The following is a 15293-nucleotide window of genomic DNA, read 5'->3' as shown; positions in this document are numbered from 1 at the left end:
GGAATCAAGAGTCCCCTCGCCTCAATTTTCCAATCCCCTGCCCTCGGCCCCAGCTTGAACAACCTTATAGGCTCTTCTAACTCTAAAGACGACCACAGAACACCTCCTGGGAGTACCGCTTCATTTAGAGTTGGAAGGGGTCTTGGGAACTAGTCAGCACACCCCTTATTTTTCAGACGGGAAATCCCTGGGCTCTATCACCCCTCAGCCCCAGATCCCAGGCTTGGGAAACGAAGATTCCTGCCAGCCATCCCTGCCGCCCCAACTTTCTCCTGTCACTCCCCGGACTAGACCCCCTTTCACTACGACCTCCAGACCCTAGGCCTCCTTATTTTAGGGCTTTAGGGTGGAACAAGGGCCGGTCCAGGCTCTCAAGCTTTTAAAAAGTGAAGTGAAAGTATTAGGGGGAATGAGGAAGGGTCCGCTGTCTAGAAGACCCTTACCTAAAACCTCGGGGCGCGGAGGGAGGGGCGCGGGGCAGGAGGGGCGGGGCTCGGGGACAGGGCGCACCAATCAGATGCTGTGCTCGGCGTGTGCCGGGGGAGGGAATGGGGAGTTCTCCTGGTGACTCTGTCTACCGCGTTGGAGAGAGGATAGAGAAGGGGTGTTTTCTCATTCCAACCTACAGCGAGGCTTCATTTCGGATCTGTGCACTCCCACCTCCAACTTCTGGGTTTTGGGGCCTCTGTAGTCCAGTTCAAGGTCCAAAGGGAATGAGCTAGGTAACCCTAGCCATCCTTTCAAACTTGAGGTATGTGGAGGCCCCAGACCTTGCAAGAGAGTAGCGGCCTCCAGGTAACTAGGTAGCGAGCACCTCTACCGTGTGACTGGTGGCCCAGGCTGAGGCCAAGGCTTTCCCACTGCGCCCATCAGAAAGTCTCAGCCCTCAGTTAACGGGGACCCAGGGCCTGCTCAGGGGGGGATAGTAGTCAACAGCGTCACCTGTGCAAAAAGACCCGGACTGCTGCGCGTGGGTAGAGAGAGAGACAGAGGTACCACGTGAAAAAAATATTAGATTAACCCCATTGCTGTTGGAAGCATAGCTGAAAAGTATGGTCAGAAGCCACTTCTTTCCGGTCTTTTTTTTTTTTCAATGATTTTTTGTGTGTGTGTGTGTGTTAGTTTCTGCTTTATAACAAAGTGAATCAGTTATACATATACATATGTTCCCATATCTCTTCCCTCTTGCGTCTCCCTCTCCTGTCTTTTTTATCCCCTGCTGCCCCCAAAAGCAAAGATTAATTTAAAGGCAAAGATGGAGTCCCTGTAAACTCACTTGTCCTCATTCACACCTTCCCTTTCTTTTGCAGTGCAGCAATTAAAAGTAAGTATAAAGCATGGTGATTTGGAGTTGCTTTGTGTGTGTCGGAATCACTGGTAAATTGTTGGCTGAGAGCAGTTCCTCCCCTTGCACTGTGAAAACACACTGAGTGCTTAAAGAGATTAGACCGAGAAATAATTTAGTATCTTTTCTCTTAAAAAAAAAAAAAAAGAAGAGAAGAAGAAGAAGCCATTTTGGCTCCATTAATGAAGGTAAACTTTCTATAAATTTGGAACTATCTAGCCTTGAAGCTGTAAGCCAACCATTTCTCAACGTCTAAATTCCATTCCGACCATTCCATTAACTGTATGAAATTGAGAAGTTGCAAAACATTTTTTAGGCCAGAAATCTGTTAAATTGCACTGCATGTTCTTGAATTCCTACCATCCAAGCATCTGGCAGTAAATCTACAAAGAAGTAAAATGTGGAATATTTTGATTTTTCAGAGTTAGTGGCATGAATTATCTGGATCTGATGGTCCATAATAATACAATTAAAATTACTGGGCCAGTGAGTACCCCAAATCCATTACTGTTCCCACAGAAAAATTAACCAGAATCAGCAGGAAGAATAATGCTCCTTTTACTTTGACAGCAGTACTTGAATTAATACTAGAAATAAGATTGTAAACAAAAGGTGAAATATTACAGCCATAACCCTGCCCTTATCCTCACCCTGACATTGACTCTGCCCCTAGAGTTGTGAACTTGAACCTCACCTTTAATCTCACCCTGACTCTGACGCTTATCCGCTCTCACTTGACCTTGATTCTGACCATGACAAACACCCTTACCCTCCCACTGTCCCTGACCTTCACACTGACATTATCTCTCATTCTCTCACACTGATCCTGATGCTGAACTAGACCCTGAACTTTACTGACCCTACTTTTCACCCTGACCCCGATTCTGACTTCTACTCTGACCCTGACAGACATATCCTGTCCTAGACACTGACTCTGAAGTTGACTTTGACCCTGATACACATAAGTACCCTGCTCCTAAACCTGACTCTGACCCTCATGTCTGACTTATATTCTGACCCTTAACCTCACATAGTACATAACTCTGAGCCTCACCCTGACCCTGAAAGTTATAAGGACTCTCACCCTGACCCTCACCCTGAGTCTGCCCTTGATGCTCTAATCCTGACTGATTCTTAACCTTGCCCTGACCCTGAACTACTTACTCACACTGATCCTGACTATTACACTGGCATGACACTCAACCTGACACTGACCCCAATTGTGACTTCATTATGGCCCTGCCCTACTCTGACGTTGATCCTACCCTGACCCTCACCACATCCCCGATTTTCACATTGCCATTGAATCTCTGTCACCCTGACCCTTTCTTGACATTCACACTGAACTTGACTGTCACACTCATCCTCACCTGACCCTGACCTTGACCCTCAGTTTGACCTAAACACTGATTATAACCATCACTCTGACCCTGAAGTGTATACTCACTCTCATTTTGACTCTGACTCTCTCATTCTGACACCACCTCTATTCAATACCTGAATCTCACCTTTGTTACTCACTCTTACCTTGTGTCTGACTGTGACACTCACCCTGACTTTGATCCTGATACTCATTTAAACACTCTGTCTCATTCTCACCCTGACTCTGATTCTGTACCTGACCCTGACTCTCACTCTCACCTTTACCTTCAATTTCATCTTTACCTTACCCCTGCCCCTAACATTGATGCTAACCCTTCACCAGCACTCAGCTTGACCCTCACCCTGGCCCTGAATCTCAGCCTCACCACGACTCTCATCATGACCATAAACTTGACCCTTACGTGACCCTGACCCTGACTCTTGTACTCACTCTCCATTTACCCTGACTTGACCATTACCTTCTCCCTGAGCCTGACCTCACTCTGACTCTTCAATGGCCCTTACACATACCTTCACTATGCCCTTGACACTGCCTTGAATCTGAAACTTATGCTTAACCTGAACCAGACTATCACCCTGACACTACCCTTCCCTCACCCTGGCCCGGGTTGGCACCGCACCCTCATCCTGACCCTGATCCCGGTGCTGAAACTGACCTTGACCTCTTCCTGATCATGACTCTGAACATTTGCCTCATACCCCTGACTGTTCTTCCTGACTCTGACACTAACCCCCCTTCTGACCCTCACAATGACGCTCAATCTGACCTTGAGCGTGACCCTTACCTTCATCGAGACCCAGAAATTAGCATTGGCCTCACCCTGAACCTGACACTGATCTTTACCTTTAAATTTACCTGATTCTGACCTCTCTCCCTTTGCCTCCTGACCAACTGTGGTGCTTCTCCATGTGGCCTCTGTGGCATGACATGCCCCTCCTCTTGGGAGCTGTCACAAACTATCTTTTCAATGATAACTGTCTACTGATCTGTTGGCCTCCCCATATTTAAATAATAATAAAACCTACATTTAAAAACACACTCATCCTCACCCTCTACATGACCATCTCCCCAAATAGATTCTGATGTCCTTGTTCCCCTGAGCCTTACCTGAAATTGACCCTCAAGCTGACTTTGACCTTACCCTGAGCCTGACCCTGGTGATCTTCCCACACCTTAATCCTGATTCTGAAGCTGACCCTGCCCCAGACACTATTGTCGTATTAACTCTGAACTTTTACTGACCCTCACTCTGACCCTGACCCTGAACCTAGCCTTTACTTTTACCATAAGCCTGATGCTCACTCCATACTTATCCGGACCCTGGTCCTCACTCTGCCCTCAGCCTTGTCTACTCCTTCATATGACCCTCACTCTGAGGCTGACCCTGAACTTAACACTTATCTTGCCATTGACCCTGACATTGACCCTTGCCATAACCCTCATCTTGACCCTCACCCTGACCATAAATTTGATTTACTTACCCTCATGCTGAATCTGACCCTAGGGTGACTTTTGACTTAGATTCTCACCCTGACACCAAACGTGATACAGAGCTAATTCTGTCCCTGACACTGAGCATGACCTTCACCCTGAAGCTTACCCTAACTCTGACACTGATGCAATGTGGTCACCAATTTTGCTTATCATCATCACCCTAACCTGGAACCTGTCCCTCATGCTGACCTTGATCATCATTCAACCTGACTCTGATATCAACCTCACCTTGACCTACAACCTATCCTAATGCTAATCCCTCACTCTGACCCTTGCCCTCACTTCATTGCTAACCTTCACACTGACATTTAACCTGACTCTGACCTCATCCCAAAGTTCTCCTGAACCATGACCCTGACCCTGAACCTCATTCTCACACCCATCTTGACCCTAATTCTCACCTTGACTCTCACCCTGACACTATAACTGATGCTGAACCTCATCCTCATTCTGACCTTTACTTGATCCTCACACTCAGCTTACCATGATCCTGATCATGACTCTCAACCTTAATCTAACTCTGACCATCACCCTGACTTTGACCTTACCTCACCCTGTCCCTGTGACTCTCACCTTAACTCCCCTCCTGACTCTGACCTTCCAGCTGACCCTGACCCTTGCACAGACTATGACTCTGAACCTAACATTGACGATGACTGGGATCCTGGTGCTCAGCCTGACTCTGGCCCTGGTGCTCACACAAATACGGATTCTGATTTTCACCCTCAAAATGACTCTGAACTGGTCCCACACACTGTCTCTGACCCTGATCATGACCATCACACTGACCCGGGCCCTTATGATGTTGACAATCAACCTGACCCTGACTGTGACCCTGACCCTGATCCTGAACCAAACCCTCACTCTACAATGAATCTCATCGTTATCTTGACCTTCACTTAATGCTTACCCTGACCCTGAGACTCACAGCCACCCTAATCTTGACCATGACCCTTACCCTTAGCTCTGTTCTAACACTACCCAGACCCTGATAATCATCAAGACCAAGATATCCCTCAGCAGGTGAATGGATAAATAAACTATTATATCCATACAATGGAATATTGTTTGGTGGTTTAAAGAAAATGAGCTGTTAAACCATGAAAATACATGGCAGAACCGTAAATATGTATTGCTAAGTGAAAGAAGCCAATCTGAAAAGGTTACATACTGCATGAGTCTAATTATGTGACATTCTGGGAAAGGTAAAACTATAGAGACAGTAAAAAGGTCCGTGGAAGGAAATGAGAGTCAAAGAGGGTTAACTAGATGAAGCACAGGGGATATTTTTTTAGGGTGATAAACCTATTCTGTATGCTACTGTTATGATGAAGACATTATGCATTTTTGAAAATTCATAGAACTTTACAGCATGAAGAGTGAAACTTAAGTATGCAAATTTAAAGAAAAATAATTTGGCTATGTTTGAAGGATCCCAGGAGGGAATGCAGAATGTGATATGAGAGTCAAACTATTACAAATGTACAAGACAACCTCACTGTAGGGATGGGGGAATGAAATGTACTAACCTAAGTGACTTTGGAAATGATGGAATTGATAAGGCTGAGCCAGAAATAACTGCACACAAATACTGTGCTCTAGCTGATAAAGTTATTTCTCACAGATGTACTAGTTAATAATTCTGATACTGCTGTACATACACATTAGAACTGAACAATGAAGTAAATAGACTGTGCATGATGGGAGCTGGGTTTCTCAATGTTGGAGTGGGAATTTAGGGATAAGCAAGGGGGAAAGTTAGAATAATCTATGTAGTTGCTTAGAGTTAGAAATATCAGCAGGGATAGACTTGTAGGAGTGATATCAGCATATGGCCAGTGGGGTAAGTTGCTCCTCTTTTCCCTCCCACTTTTTAAACAACTAATTAGACATCCGTAACTGAACAAAAGTGCCTCTGCACATTACATCAAGGAAGCCAGGAGGTTTCTAGCCCACCTGTGTACCTGAAAATAAGCAAACAGGACCTCAGTAAGGGCTGTAGATCCAAGGGAGTCAGCAAACCTGCTCCACCCCCACTAGTCACAGCGGGGCAGGGGATGGAGGGGAGGAGAGCCTGGAGATTGCCAAACTGGGAAGAGACCAAGAGACCCTCTAGAGAGAGAGAATTTGTGGAAATCCAGCCTGCCTGAGGGGGATTTTAGCATGCCATTGGAACAAGGTGAGGATGAGTTTGGAGGGGAGAGGGAGAAACTCGCCAAGGTGGCCCATCTCCCCAGGGTGACACTAACAAGGGACTGAGCTTTTGGCAGCAGTGGTGGTGACTCCTCCAACAGAGGAGGTAGAAAGCCATGACCCCTCCCATGGAGCTGGTGGAAAGCGGAAGTGATGAGTGACTGGCCTACTATCCCAGTTATGCGAATTGCAACTGGAGAAACCCATTTCTCTCCAGCAGCAACCGGATTCCTGAGGAGGGACCTCCGTGACTGAGGGGAGAGAGGAAGAAGGGAAGGAAAGAGATAAGAATATCAAGGGGCATTAAAGGTTCGTTTCCTGCTATCTGCTTCAGGACTTCAGCAGGAAGTTTGCCCACAAACCTGCTGGAGAACCTTACTCGAGGAGACACCCACCAACTGTGGGCACTCCAAGAACCCCAAGTGCTAAACCCATACCTCCTTCTACTCTGCTATCGCCTCCCAAGTGCATCTGCCAGAGTGAGCCCTAGTTGACACAGAGGGTGCTCAGATAACATGCCAAGGTTTGGGGGGTGGGGGGGAGTGCAAGGGAGAAAATACAAACTTGAGCTATAGCACCACCTTCTGGAGTACAAAAGAAAGGATTCTAATAGCCGGCCTGGTGAATTCTAAGGGCCAAAGAAGACATAAAAGCTTACTTAGTTAAGGTTTCTGCTACTTCTAATGTGAAAGCAGAAGTGTGTACCTATAAACACTATTTTAAAATAAAAAAAAGGGCTTCTCTGGTGGCGCAGTGGTTGAGAGTCCGCCTGCCGATGCAGGGGACACGGGTTCGTGCCCTGATCTGGGAAGATCCCACATGCCAAGGAGCGGCTGGGCCCATGAGCCATGGCCGCTGAGCGTGCGCGTCCGGAGCCTGTGCTCCGCAACGGGAGAGGCCACAACAGTGAGAGGCTCGCGTCCCGGAAAAAAAAAAAAAAAATCAAAGAAATATGATGGACCTAGAGATTATCATACTAAGTGAAGTAAGTCAGACAGAGAAAGACAAGTATTATGATATCACTTATATGTGGAATCTAAAAAATAGTACAAGTGAACTTATTTACAGAACAGAAACAGGCTCACAGACATAGAAAACAAACTTACAGTTACCCAAGGGGATGCAGGGGGAGGGATAAATTGGGAGTATGGGATTAACAGATGCACACTACCATATATAAAATAGATAAACAACAGGGCTTCCCTGGTGGCGCAGTGGTTGAGAGTCTGCCTGCCAGTGCAGGGGACACGGGTTCGTGCCCCGGCCTGGGAAGATCCCACATGCCGCGGAGCGGCTGGGCCCGTGAGCCATGGCCGCTGAGCCTGCGCGTCCGGAGCCTGTGCTCCGCAACGGGAGAGGCCACAGCAGTGAGAGGCCCGCGTACCGCAAAAAAAAAAAAAAAAAAGATAAACAATGAAGTTTTACTGCATAGCACATACAGTATATTGAACTATATTCAATATCTTGTAACAACCTATAATGGAAAAGAATTTTAAAAGAATATAGATATCTACATATGTATAACCAAATCAATTTGCTATATACCTGAAACTAACAAAAAATCAAGGAAATAGGCCATCATAAAAAGAAAGTGATAATTTTCCAGCAGCTGAACACAAAGGCATGGAATATTGCAATCTAACGGATCAAGAATCCCAAATCTCTGTTACGAAGACATTCAATGAGCGACAAGAAAACTCAGAAGGACAATTCAATGAACACAGGAATAAAATTAATGAACAGAAAGAGTTCTTTACAAAAGAAATTGAAATTATTAAAAACTTGGATAAATGTATTTGATAATCATTATGCCAGTGAATCTGGTAGACAGTGTGGACATGGGCTTGAATACGAGAATAGAATCTTAACCAGGAAAATCAAACCCTATGACCATGAGACACTAGCATTTCAAAGTCTATGTTTTCAGGGAGAACAAATAAGTCAGTGATATACAATGAATATTGGGCATAAAAGTGAAAAAGTGTAGTCTCAGATTTTTCTGTGTTATAAAATTATATAAATTGTCTTGGTTGCCAAGTTTAGTTTCTCCATAGGAGTTGTGTAACTCATGGCTATTCTTTTAGTAAAATCAAACAAAAATTAGTGTGATCTACATCACTTGAGAATAAATTATTTTTAAGAAATCTAAGTAGTCCCATGAAATAAATGAGAATTGCCAAATATTTTAAGTCCAAGGTTGGGAATAAATGTGAGAGAATATGAGAATGACAAAGGGGAAATAACCCTGTTCATTGTCAGGGCAGGAAGCTTAATAAAGTGAGCTGTATAAATTGTAGAGAGAAGTTGAAATCAAAGAAATAGAAACTCTAGCAATAAAAAAGTAGCAAGTCCTACTTCCACACTCTGATAAAATAATTGGAAATTCTGGCTCACAGGCTTTGATCCTTGCAATCATGCGTACTTCTTCAGCCCTAGGACAACTGGTCTTTTATAGTTTCCTTCCCAAAGAGTCTTTTCAAAGCTGTTTGTGTATGTCTTTGTTCTTCAAACTGTAGATGAAGGGGTTCAGCATGGACATGACCACAGTTTACATCACCAAGGCTGTTGCACTTGAATGTGAGCTGTGTGGAGAAGCAGAGCTTAAGTACATTCATAGACACATACAGTAAAAAAAGGAGACAACTGAGAGGTAAGATGGACAGATGGACAAGGCTTTATGCTTTCCCTGAAATGATGAGATTCCGTGTATGGAGGAAACTCTTTTAGAATATAAGTAAAGAACCTCAGCCACGGGAACACCGCCCAGCAGTGCAGCTGCAAAATGTATCATCACGTTATTAAGAAAGCTGACAGAACAAGCAAGTTGACCACTTGACTGAGCTACAGAAAAAGTGGGGATATCCAAGTCTGCATAGAAGGACAGCCCTAACATTACCAAGCTCTGTAGCAAGGAATTCATGGCACTCATGACCCAGGACACAAGAACCATCAGTCCCCAGAGCTGGAGGTTCATGGTGATGGTGTAGCGTAGCGGGTGAGAGATGGTTACAAAGTGCTCATAGGCCACCACAACCAGGAGAAAGTTGTCCAATCCTGCAAACAGTGGGAAACAATATATCTTCCTGCTGCAGATTTCAAGGGTTATAACTTTGCTGTGTGTCTGGATGTTCTGCATCATCTTTGGGATCCTGGTGGAGGTGAAACAGAAATGTGCAAAGGACACGTTGAAGAAGGACAGGTTGGTTGGGTGTGTGGAGGTGGAAGTCTAAGCTGATGGCCAGGATGATGAGCAGGTTTTCAGACACAGTGATCATGTACATGGAGAGGAAAAGCCAAAATGTGAGGGGCTGGAATTCTGGTTACTCTAAAAATCATAGAAGAAATTCTACAATTCCTGTAAGGTTCCCTGGTTCCATGTAGTGTAAGTGACTACGAGAAGTGAGAAAAACATCAGTAACATGTTTAATTTTCACCTACATTTACATTTTGCAGTCAAGAAATTGATTAATTTCAACAAATTGTCTACGGATCTTGTCCCCTCTCTAGGATTCCTTGTACCATCTCTGTTTATGAATTTTTGTCCTACTTTCAGCTTTTTCCCAAGATGTTAGGTGCTTACAATTTTTATGTGAAATTCTTTCATGCATTTCATGCATTTGAGGAATATTAATTGAGTGATAACTCAATTTTCCAATAACTATCTAAGCCATGAATATAGGGCACTGAAAAACAAAACTCTCTACAATCCAATGATAGAGAAAGAATATAAGAAAATAAAAAATCATGTAACATGTCAAATGGTGAGCAGCACTGTGATGAAAAATAATCAGTCATAAAGGAGACAGTAGGCAGGGAGTGTGATTTTTTTTACTGAGTGTTTAGGTAACACCGGCAAACAAGGTGACATTTGAACACAGATTGCAAGGAAGACAGGGTTGGACCCAGGAAGTTATCTGAAGTGTGTGCCTAAGTGCAGGAATGGCCAGTGCAATTGCTCCAAGAAACGTGCTTGTTTCAGAAAAATCAAGGCTCCAAGGGAACCAGGTATGTCAGAGAGGTATGAGCAAGAAGGAGCATGATAGAAACAGTGTCAGAAAAATTTGAGGAACCAGGTGGTTTCCCTGCTGCTGCTGAAGCTAAGCTAGACAAGGTCCCTCATCCACTCCATGTTCCTCTTCCACATTATTAATTTTGTTGCAAGGACATCCTCTACATTGATTGCCTCCTTAGTATCATCTGTTAGTTTATTTCTGGTCTCTGTAATGTAAAAGTCACCTTGAAATTATGAGGCCACGTACCCTGCCTTTAGGAATGTTCTCACTTCACAAGGTACACAAACACCCAAACACACACATACACACACACACACACAGAGATTGGACCATGGTCTCCTAGGCTGTTGCTACCATACCTTTCCCATTCCCAGCCTCACTGATTAGGCTAGGAGTAAATACAACTCACATCAGCCACAGATATTATCTTGCCTCTAAAGAATGTAGAAATGGTACCCAGAATTCCCAATTTAAAAGCATCTTATGACAAATAAATCTGGGCCTCCATATTAGTATGGCCATTTTCTGTCATGTACTAAAATTACATAACTAAATATATATATAACAGCTTATAGTTATAATGATGGATATCATTATCATAATTATATCATTATCAATTTGATGTTTCTCGGTGGGGACAGGTGGTAGAAATTCTTTTTTTTTTTTTTTTTTTTTGCGGTACGCGGGCCTCTCACTGCTGTGGCCTCTCAGGACGCGCAGGCTCAGCGGCCATGGCTCACGGGCCCAGCCGCTCCGCGGCACGCGGCATCCTCCCAGACCGGGGCATGAACCCGCGTCCCCTGCATCGGCAGGCGGACTCTCAACCACTGCGCCACCAGGGAAGCCCACCATTAATTATTTATGTATTCAAATATTCCACTCTTGCCACATCTATTCAACATAGTATTGAAAGTCCTAGCCAGAGCAGTCAGGCAACAAAAAGTAATAAAAGGCATCCAAATTGAAAAGGAAGAAGTAAAACTGTCACTATTTGCATATGAAATGGTATTATATATAAAAAAACCCTAAAGACTCCACCAAAACCTGTTAAAACTAATAAATGAATTCAGTAAAGTTGTGGGATACAAAATCAATATACAGAAATCTGTTGCTTTTCTATACACTAATAACATATGAGAAAGAGAAATTCAGAAAACAATTCTATTTACATTTCATCAAAAAGGTAACATACCTAGAAATAAATTTATTCAAGGAGGTAAAAGGCCTTTACACTAAAAACTTTAAGACATTGATATAGAAATTGAAAAAGATACAAATAAATGGAAAGAAATTCCGTCCTCATGGATTGGAAGACTTAGCATTGTTTAAATATCCATACTAGCAAAAGCAATCTACAGATTTAATGCAATCTCTATCAAAATTCCAATGGTATTTTTCACAGAAATTGAGCTAAGAATCCTAAAATTTGTATGGAAACACAAAAGATCCCAAATAGTCAAAGCGATCTGAAGTAAGATAAAGAAAACTGGAGACATCACACTCCCTGATTTCACACTATATTACAAACTATATTACAAAACAGTATGGTACGGGCATAAAAACAGGCACATAGATCAATGAAATGGAATAGAAATCCCTGAAATAAACCCATGCATATATGTCAATTAACTTATGACAAAGGAGCCAAGAATATACAATGGGGAAAGGGCAGTTTCTTCAATAAATCATGTTGGGAAAATTGGACAGCCAGGGACTTCCCCCGTAGTACAGTGGTTAAGAATCTGCCTGCCAATGCAGGGGACACGGGTTCTATCCCTGGTCCGGGAAGATCCCACATGCTGGGGAACAACTAAGCCCGTGTGCCACAACTACTGAGCCTGTGCTCTAGAGCCTGTGAGCCACAACTACTGAGCCCATGTGCCACAACTACTGAAGCACATGACTAGAGCCTGTGCTCCACAACAAGAGAAGCCACCGCAATGAGAAGCCCACACACCGCAACAAAGAGCAGCCCCCACTAGCCACAACTAGAGAAAGACCACGCACAGCAACGAAGACCCAACGCAGCCCAAAGTATATTAATTAATTAATTAATTTAAAAAATTGGACAGCCATATGCAAAAGAATGAACCTGGACACCTACCTTACACAATACACCAATCCCACTCAAAATGGATAAAGACTTGAATGTAAGACCTGAAACCAAAGAACTCCTAGGAGGAAACAAAGGCAGTAAGCTCTTTGACATCAGTCGTGGTGGTGATTTTTTGGATTTGACACCAAAAGAAATGTAACAAAAGCAAAAATAAACAAGTGGGCCAACATCAAACTAAAAGGCTTCTGCACAGCAAAGGAAACCATCAACAAAATGAAAGACATCCTACTGAATGGATGAAAATATTTGCAAATTGTGTATCTGATAAAGGGCTAATATCCCAAATACATAAAGAACTCATACAACTCCATATTAAAAACAAAAGAAAACAAAAAACCAATCCTATTAAGAAATGGACAGAGAAACTGAATTGACAGTTTTCCAAAGAAAACATACAAATGGCCAACAAGCACATGAAAAAGTGCTCAATATCACTAATCATAAGGGAAATGCAAATCAAAATCACAATGAGATATCACTTCATGCCTGTGAAAATGTCTGTCATCCCAAAGAGAAGAGATAACAAGTGTTAGTGAAGATGGAACTCTTGTGTATTGTTGCTGGGAATGGAGGTTTGTATACCTACTATGGAGAAAAAAATATGGATGTTTCTCAAAAAATTAAAATTAGAACGACCATGTGACCCAGCAACCATACTTCTGGGTATATATTCCCATGTTAGTTGCAGCATTATTCACGATAGCAAGATATAAATACAACTTCAGGGTATGTCAATTGATGAATGAATAAAGAAGTGTGGAATACTATTCAACCACAAGAAAGAAGGAAATCCTGCCATTTGCAACAATTTGGATGAAACTTGAGGACATTATGCTAAGTGAAATAAGTCAGACAGAAAGGTAAATACTTTATGACATCACTTATATGTGGAATCTAAAAATGCCAAATTCAAGAAACAGAGAATGGTGGTTACCAGAAGCCAGGGTTGGGGAAAATGGGGAATTATCAGTCAAAGGGTACAAACTTTTAACTATAAAGTTAACAAGTTTTGTACAGTAATCTAATGTACAGCATGGTGATTATAGTTGATAATACCATATTATATACTTGAATGTTGCTAAGAAAATAGGTCTTAAATGTTCTCATCACAAAGAAATGGTAACTACCTGACAGTAAGAAGGTGTGTTAGCTAATGCTATGTTGGTAATAATTTTGCAATATATAAATGTATCAAATCAACATATTGTACATCTTAAACTTATACAATGTTCTATGTCAATTATATCTCAATAAAACTGGAAACAAATGACAGATTGAACTGTATCTATTTCTAACATTGAGAATGAGATAATGAAGCCCCCTGTCACCACTTCTACTCAACATTGTACTAAAAGTCATAGTCAATTAAGTAAGGCAAGAAAATAAAAGACATAAAATTTGGAAAAGTAAATGGCTTTCACTCAGATACCAAATAATCATGTAGCTAGGAAATTCAAATAAATCTACAAAAAAAGATATTACAACTTATTAGTGAATTTAACAAGTTTTAGAAGGGTTACAGAATACAAGATAAATGTATAAAAATCATTGGAATGTGTATTACTAGCCATGATCAAGTAGAAACTGAAATTTAAAAAATACAATTTAGGGCTTCCCTGGTGGCGCAGTGGTTGAGAATCCGCCTGCCGATGCAGGGGACACGGGTTCGTGCTCCGGTCCGGGAAGATCCCACATGCCTTGTTGCGGCTGGGCCCATGAGCCATGGCCGCCGAGCCTGTGCGTCCGGAGCCTGTGCTCTGCAACGGGAGAGGCCACAACAGTGAGAGGCCCGCGTACCGCAAAAAAAAAAAAATACAATTTACATTAATATCAAATAAATAATCTAGCAAATAAAAACTCTAAGGAAAAGTAAAGTATACTTATAAGTTTTTAGTAATGCTGACTTATTAAAACTTTCTGTGCTACATAAATCTGGAACCTCTGTTTAACATGAAAGTGGATCTGAAAGAGAAAAATAATTTTATTCATATAGTTAAAAGCTATATAGGAAACAAATACTATTTTATAAAACCATTATTTAATGAGCAAATGTATGCTTTATAAACTACTAAATCATAACTTGTTTTATACCTCTGGAAAAGAAGTGGAAAGAAAAACCATATCGTTTATTTAGGGTGAATCTTTCCTTTCTCTAAAAGAAACTATGGACTATCACATTATTACCTAAAGGGTCCATTCTCAAATGCAACCAAGTGCATTTTATAAATGCACTTTTACAAGGCTAACATTACAGTTTTTTATATGTGTAACAACATTGGTGACTCAAATTTTAATAACACTGGATTATGTTGAGAGAATGAGAAGATGAAAATCCCTTAGCTGTATAATTCACCAGCATGTGGAAAAGCAATAATGTTATAATAATTGTTTATCTTCTGAAAGTCAATGATCTAAATTAAACTATCCATGCATATAATATAGCTAATGTACTATTATTGTTTTCATTTATTCAATGAACAATTACCGCCAGGCACTGTTCTAGGCCTAGGGATGAATTCATAAGTGAACAAAACAAAGATCCTGGTTCTTGTACAGTTTCCATTAAAAGTTCACATAGTAGACTTCATTCTTCCCCCAAATGATAAAATCATAAGGTGACTTAATAACATATATAAAAATCATTGTGGATATACCTCCCTTTCCCTGTATTTTTCAAAAAAAAAAATTTCAAGAAGTAAAGGTATTATAAATCAGATTATATTTTCTCAAATATTTTGAGGCAAAAAT

General features: G+C 41.9%; 1 pseudogene across 1 annotated transcript; it reads right to left on the bottom strand.

Moving 5' to 3' along the window:
• Nucleotides 1–8828: 8828 nt before the first annotated feature.
• Nucleotides 8829–14742, bottom strand: LOC309972951 (olfactory receptor-like protein OLF4; annotated as a pseudogene). The gene is made up of 2 exons: nucleotides 14730–14742; nucleotides 8829–9732 (listed from the first exon to the last, which is right to left on the bottom strand). The product of its transcript is annotated as an olfactory receptor-like protein OLF4 (transcript).
• Nucleotides 14743–15293: the final 551 nt, after the last annotated feature.

Source organism: Leucopleurus acutus (assembly GCF_964270905.1).
Source record: "Leucopleurus acutus genome assembly, chromosome: 16".
NCBI lineage: Eukaryota > Metazoa > Chordata > Mammalia > Artiodactyla > Delphinidae > Leucopleurus > Leucopleurus acutus.
Note: the sequence above shows the minus strand (reverse complement) of the source record. Positions and strands in the feature narration are given on the sequence as shown.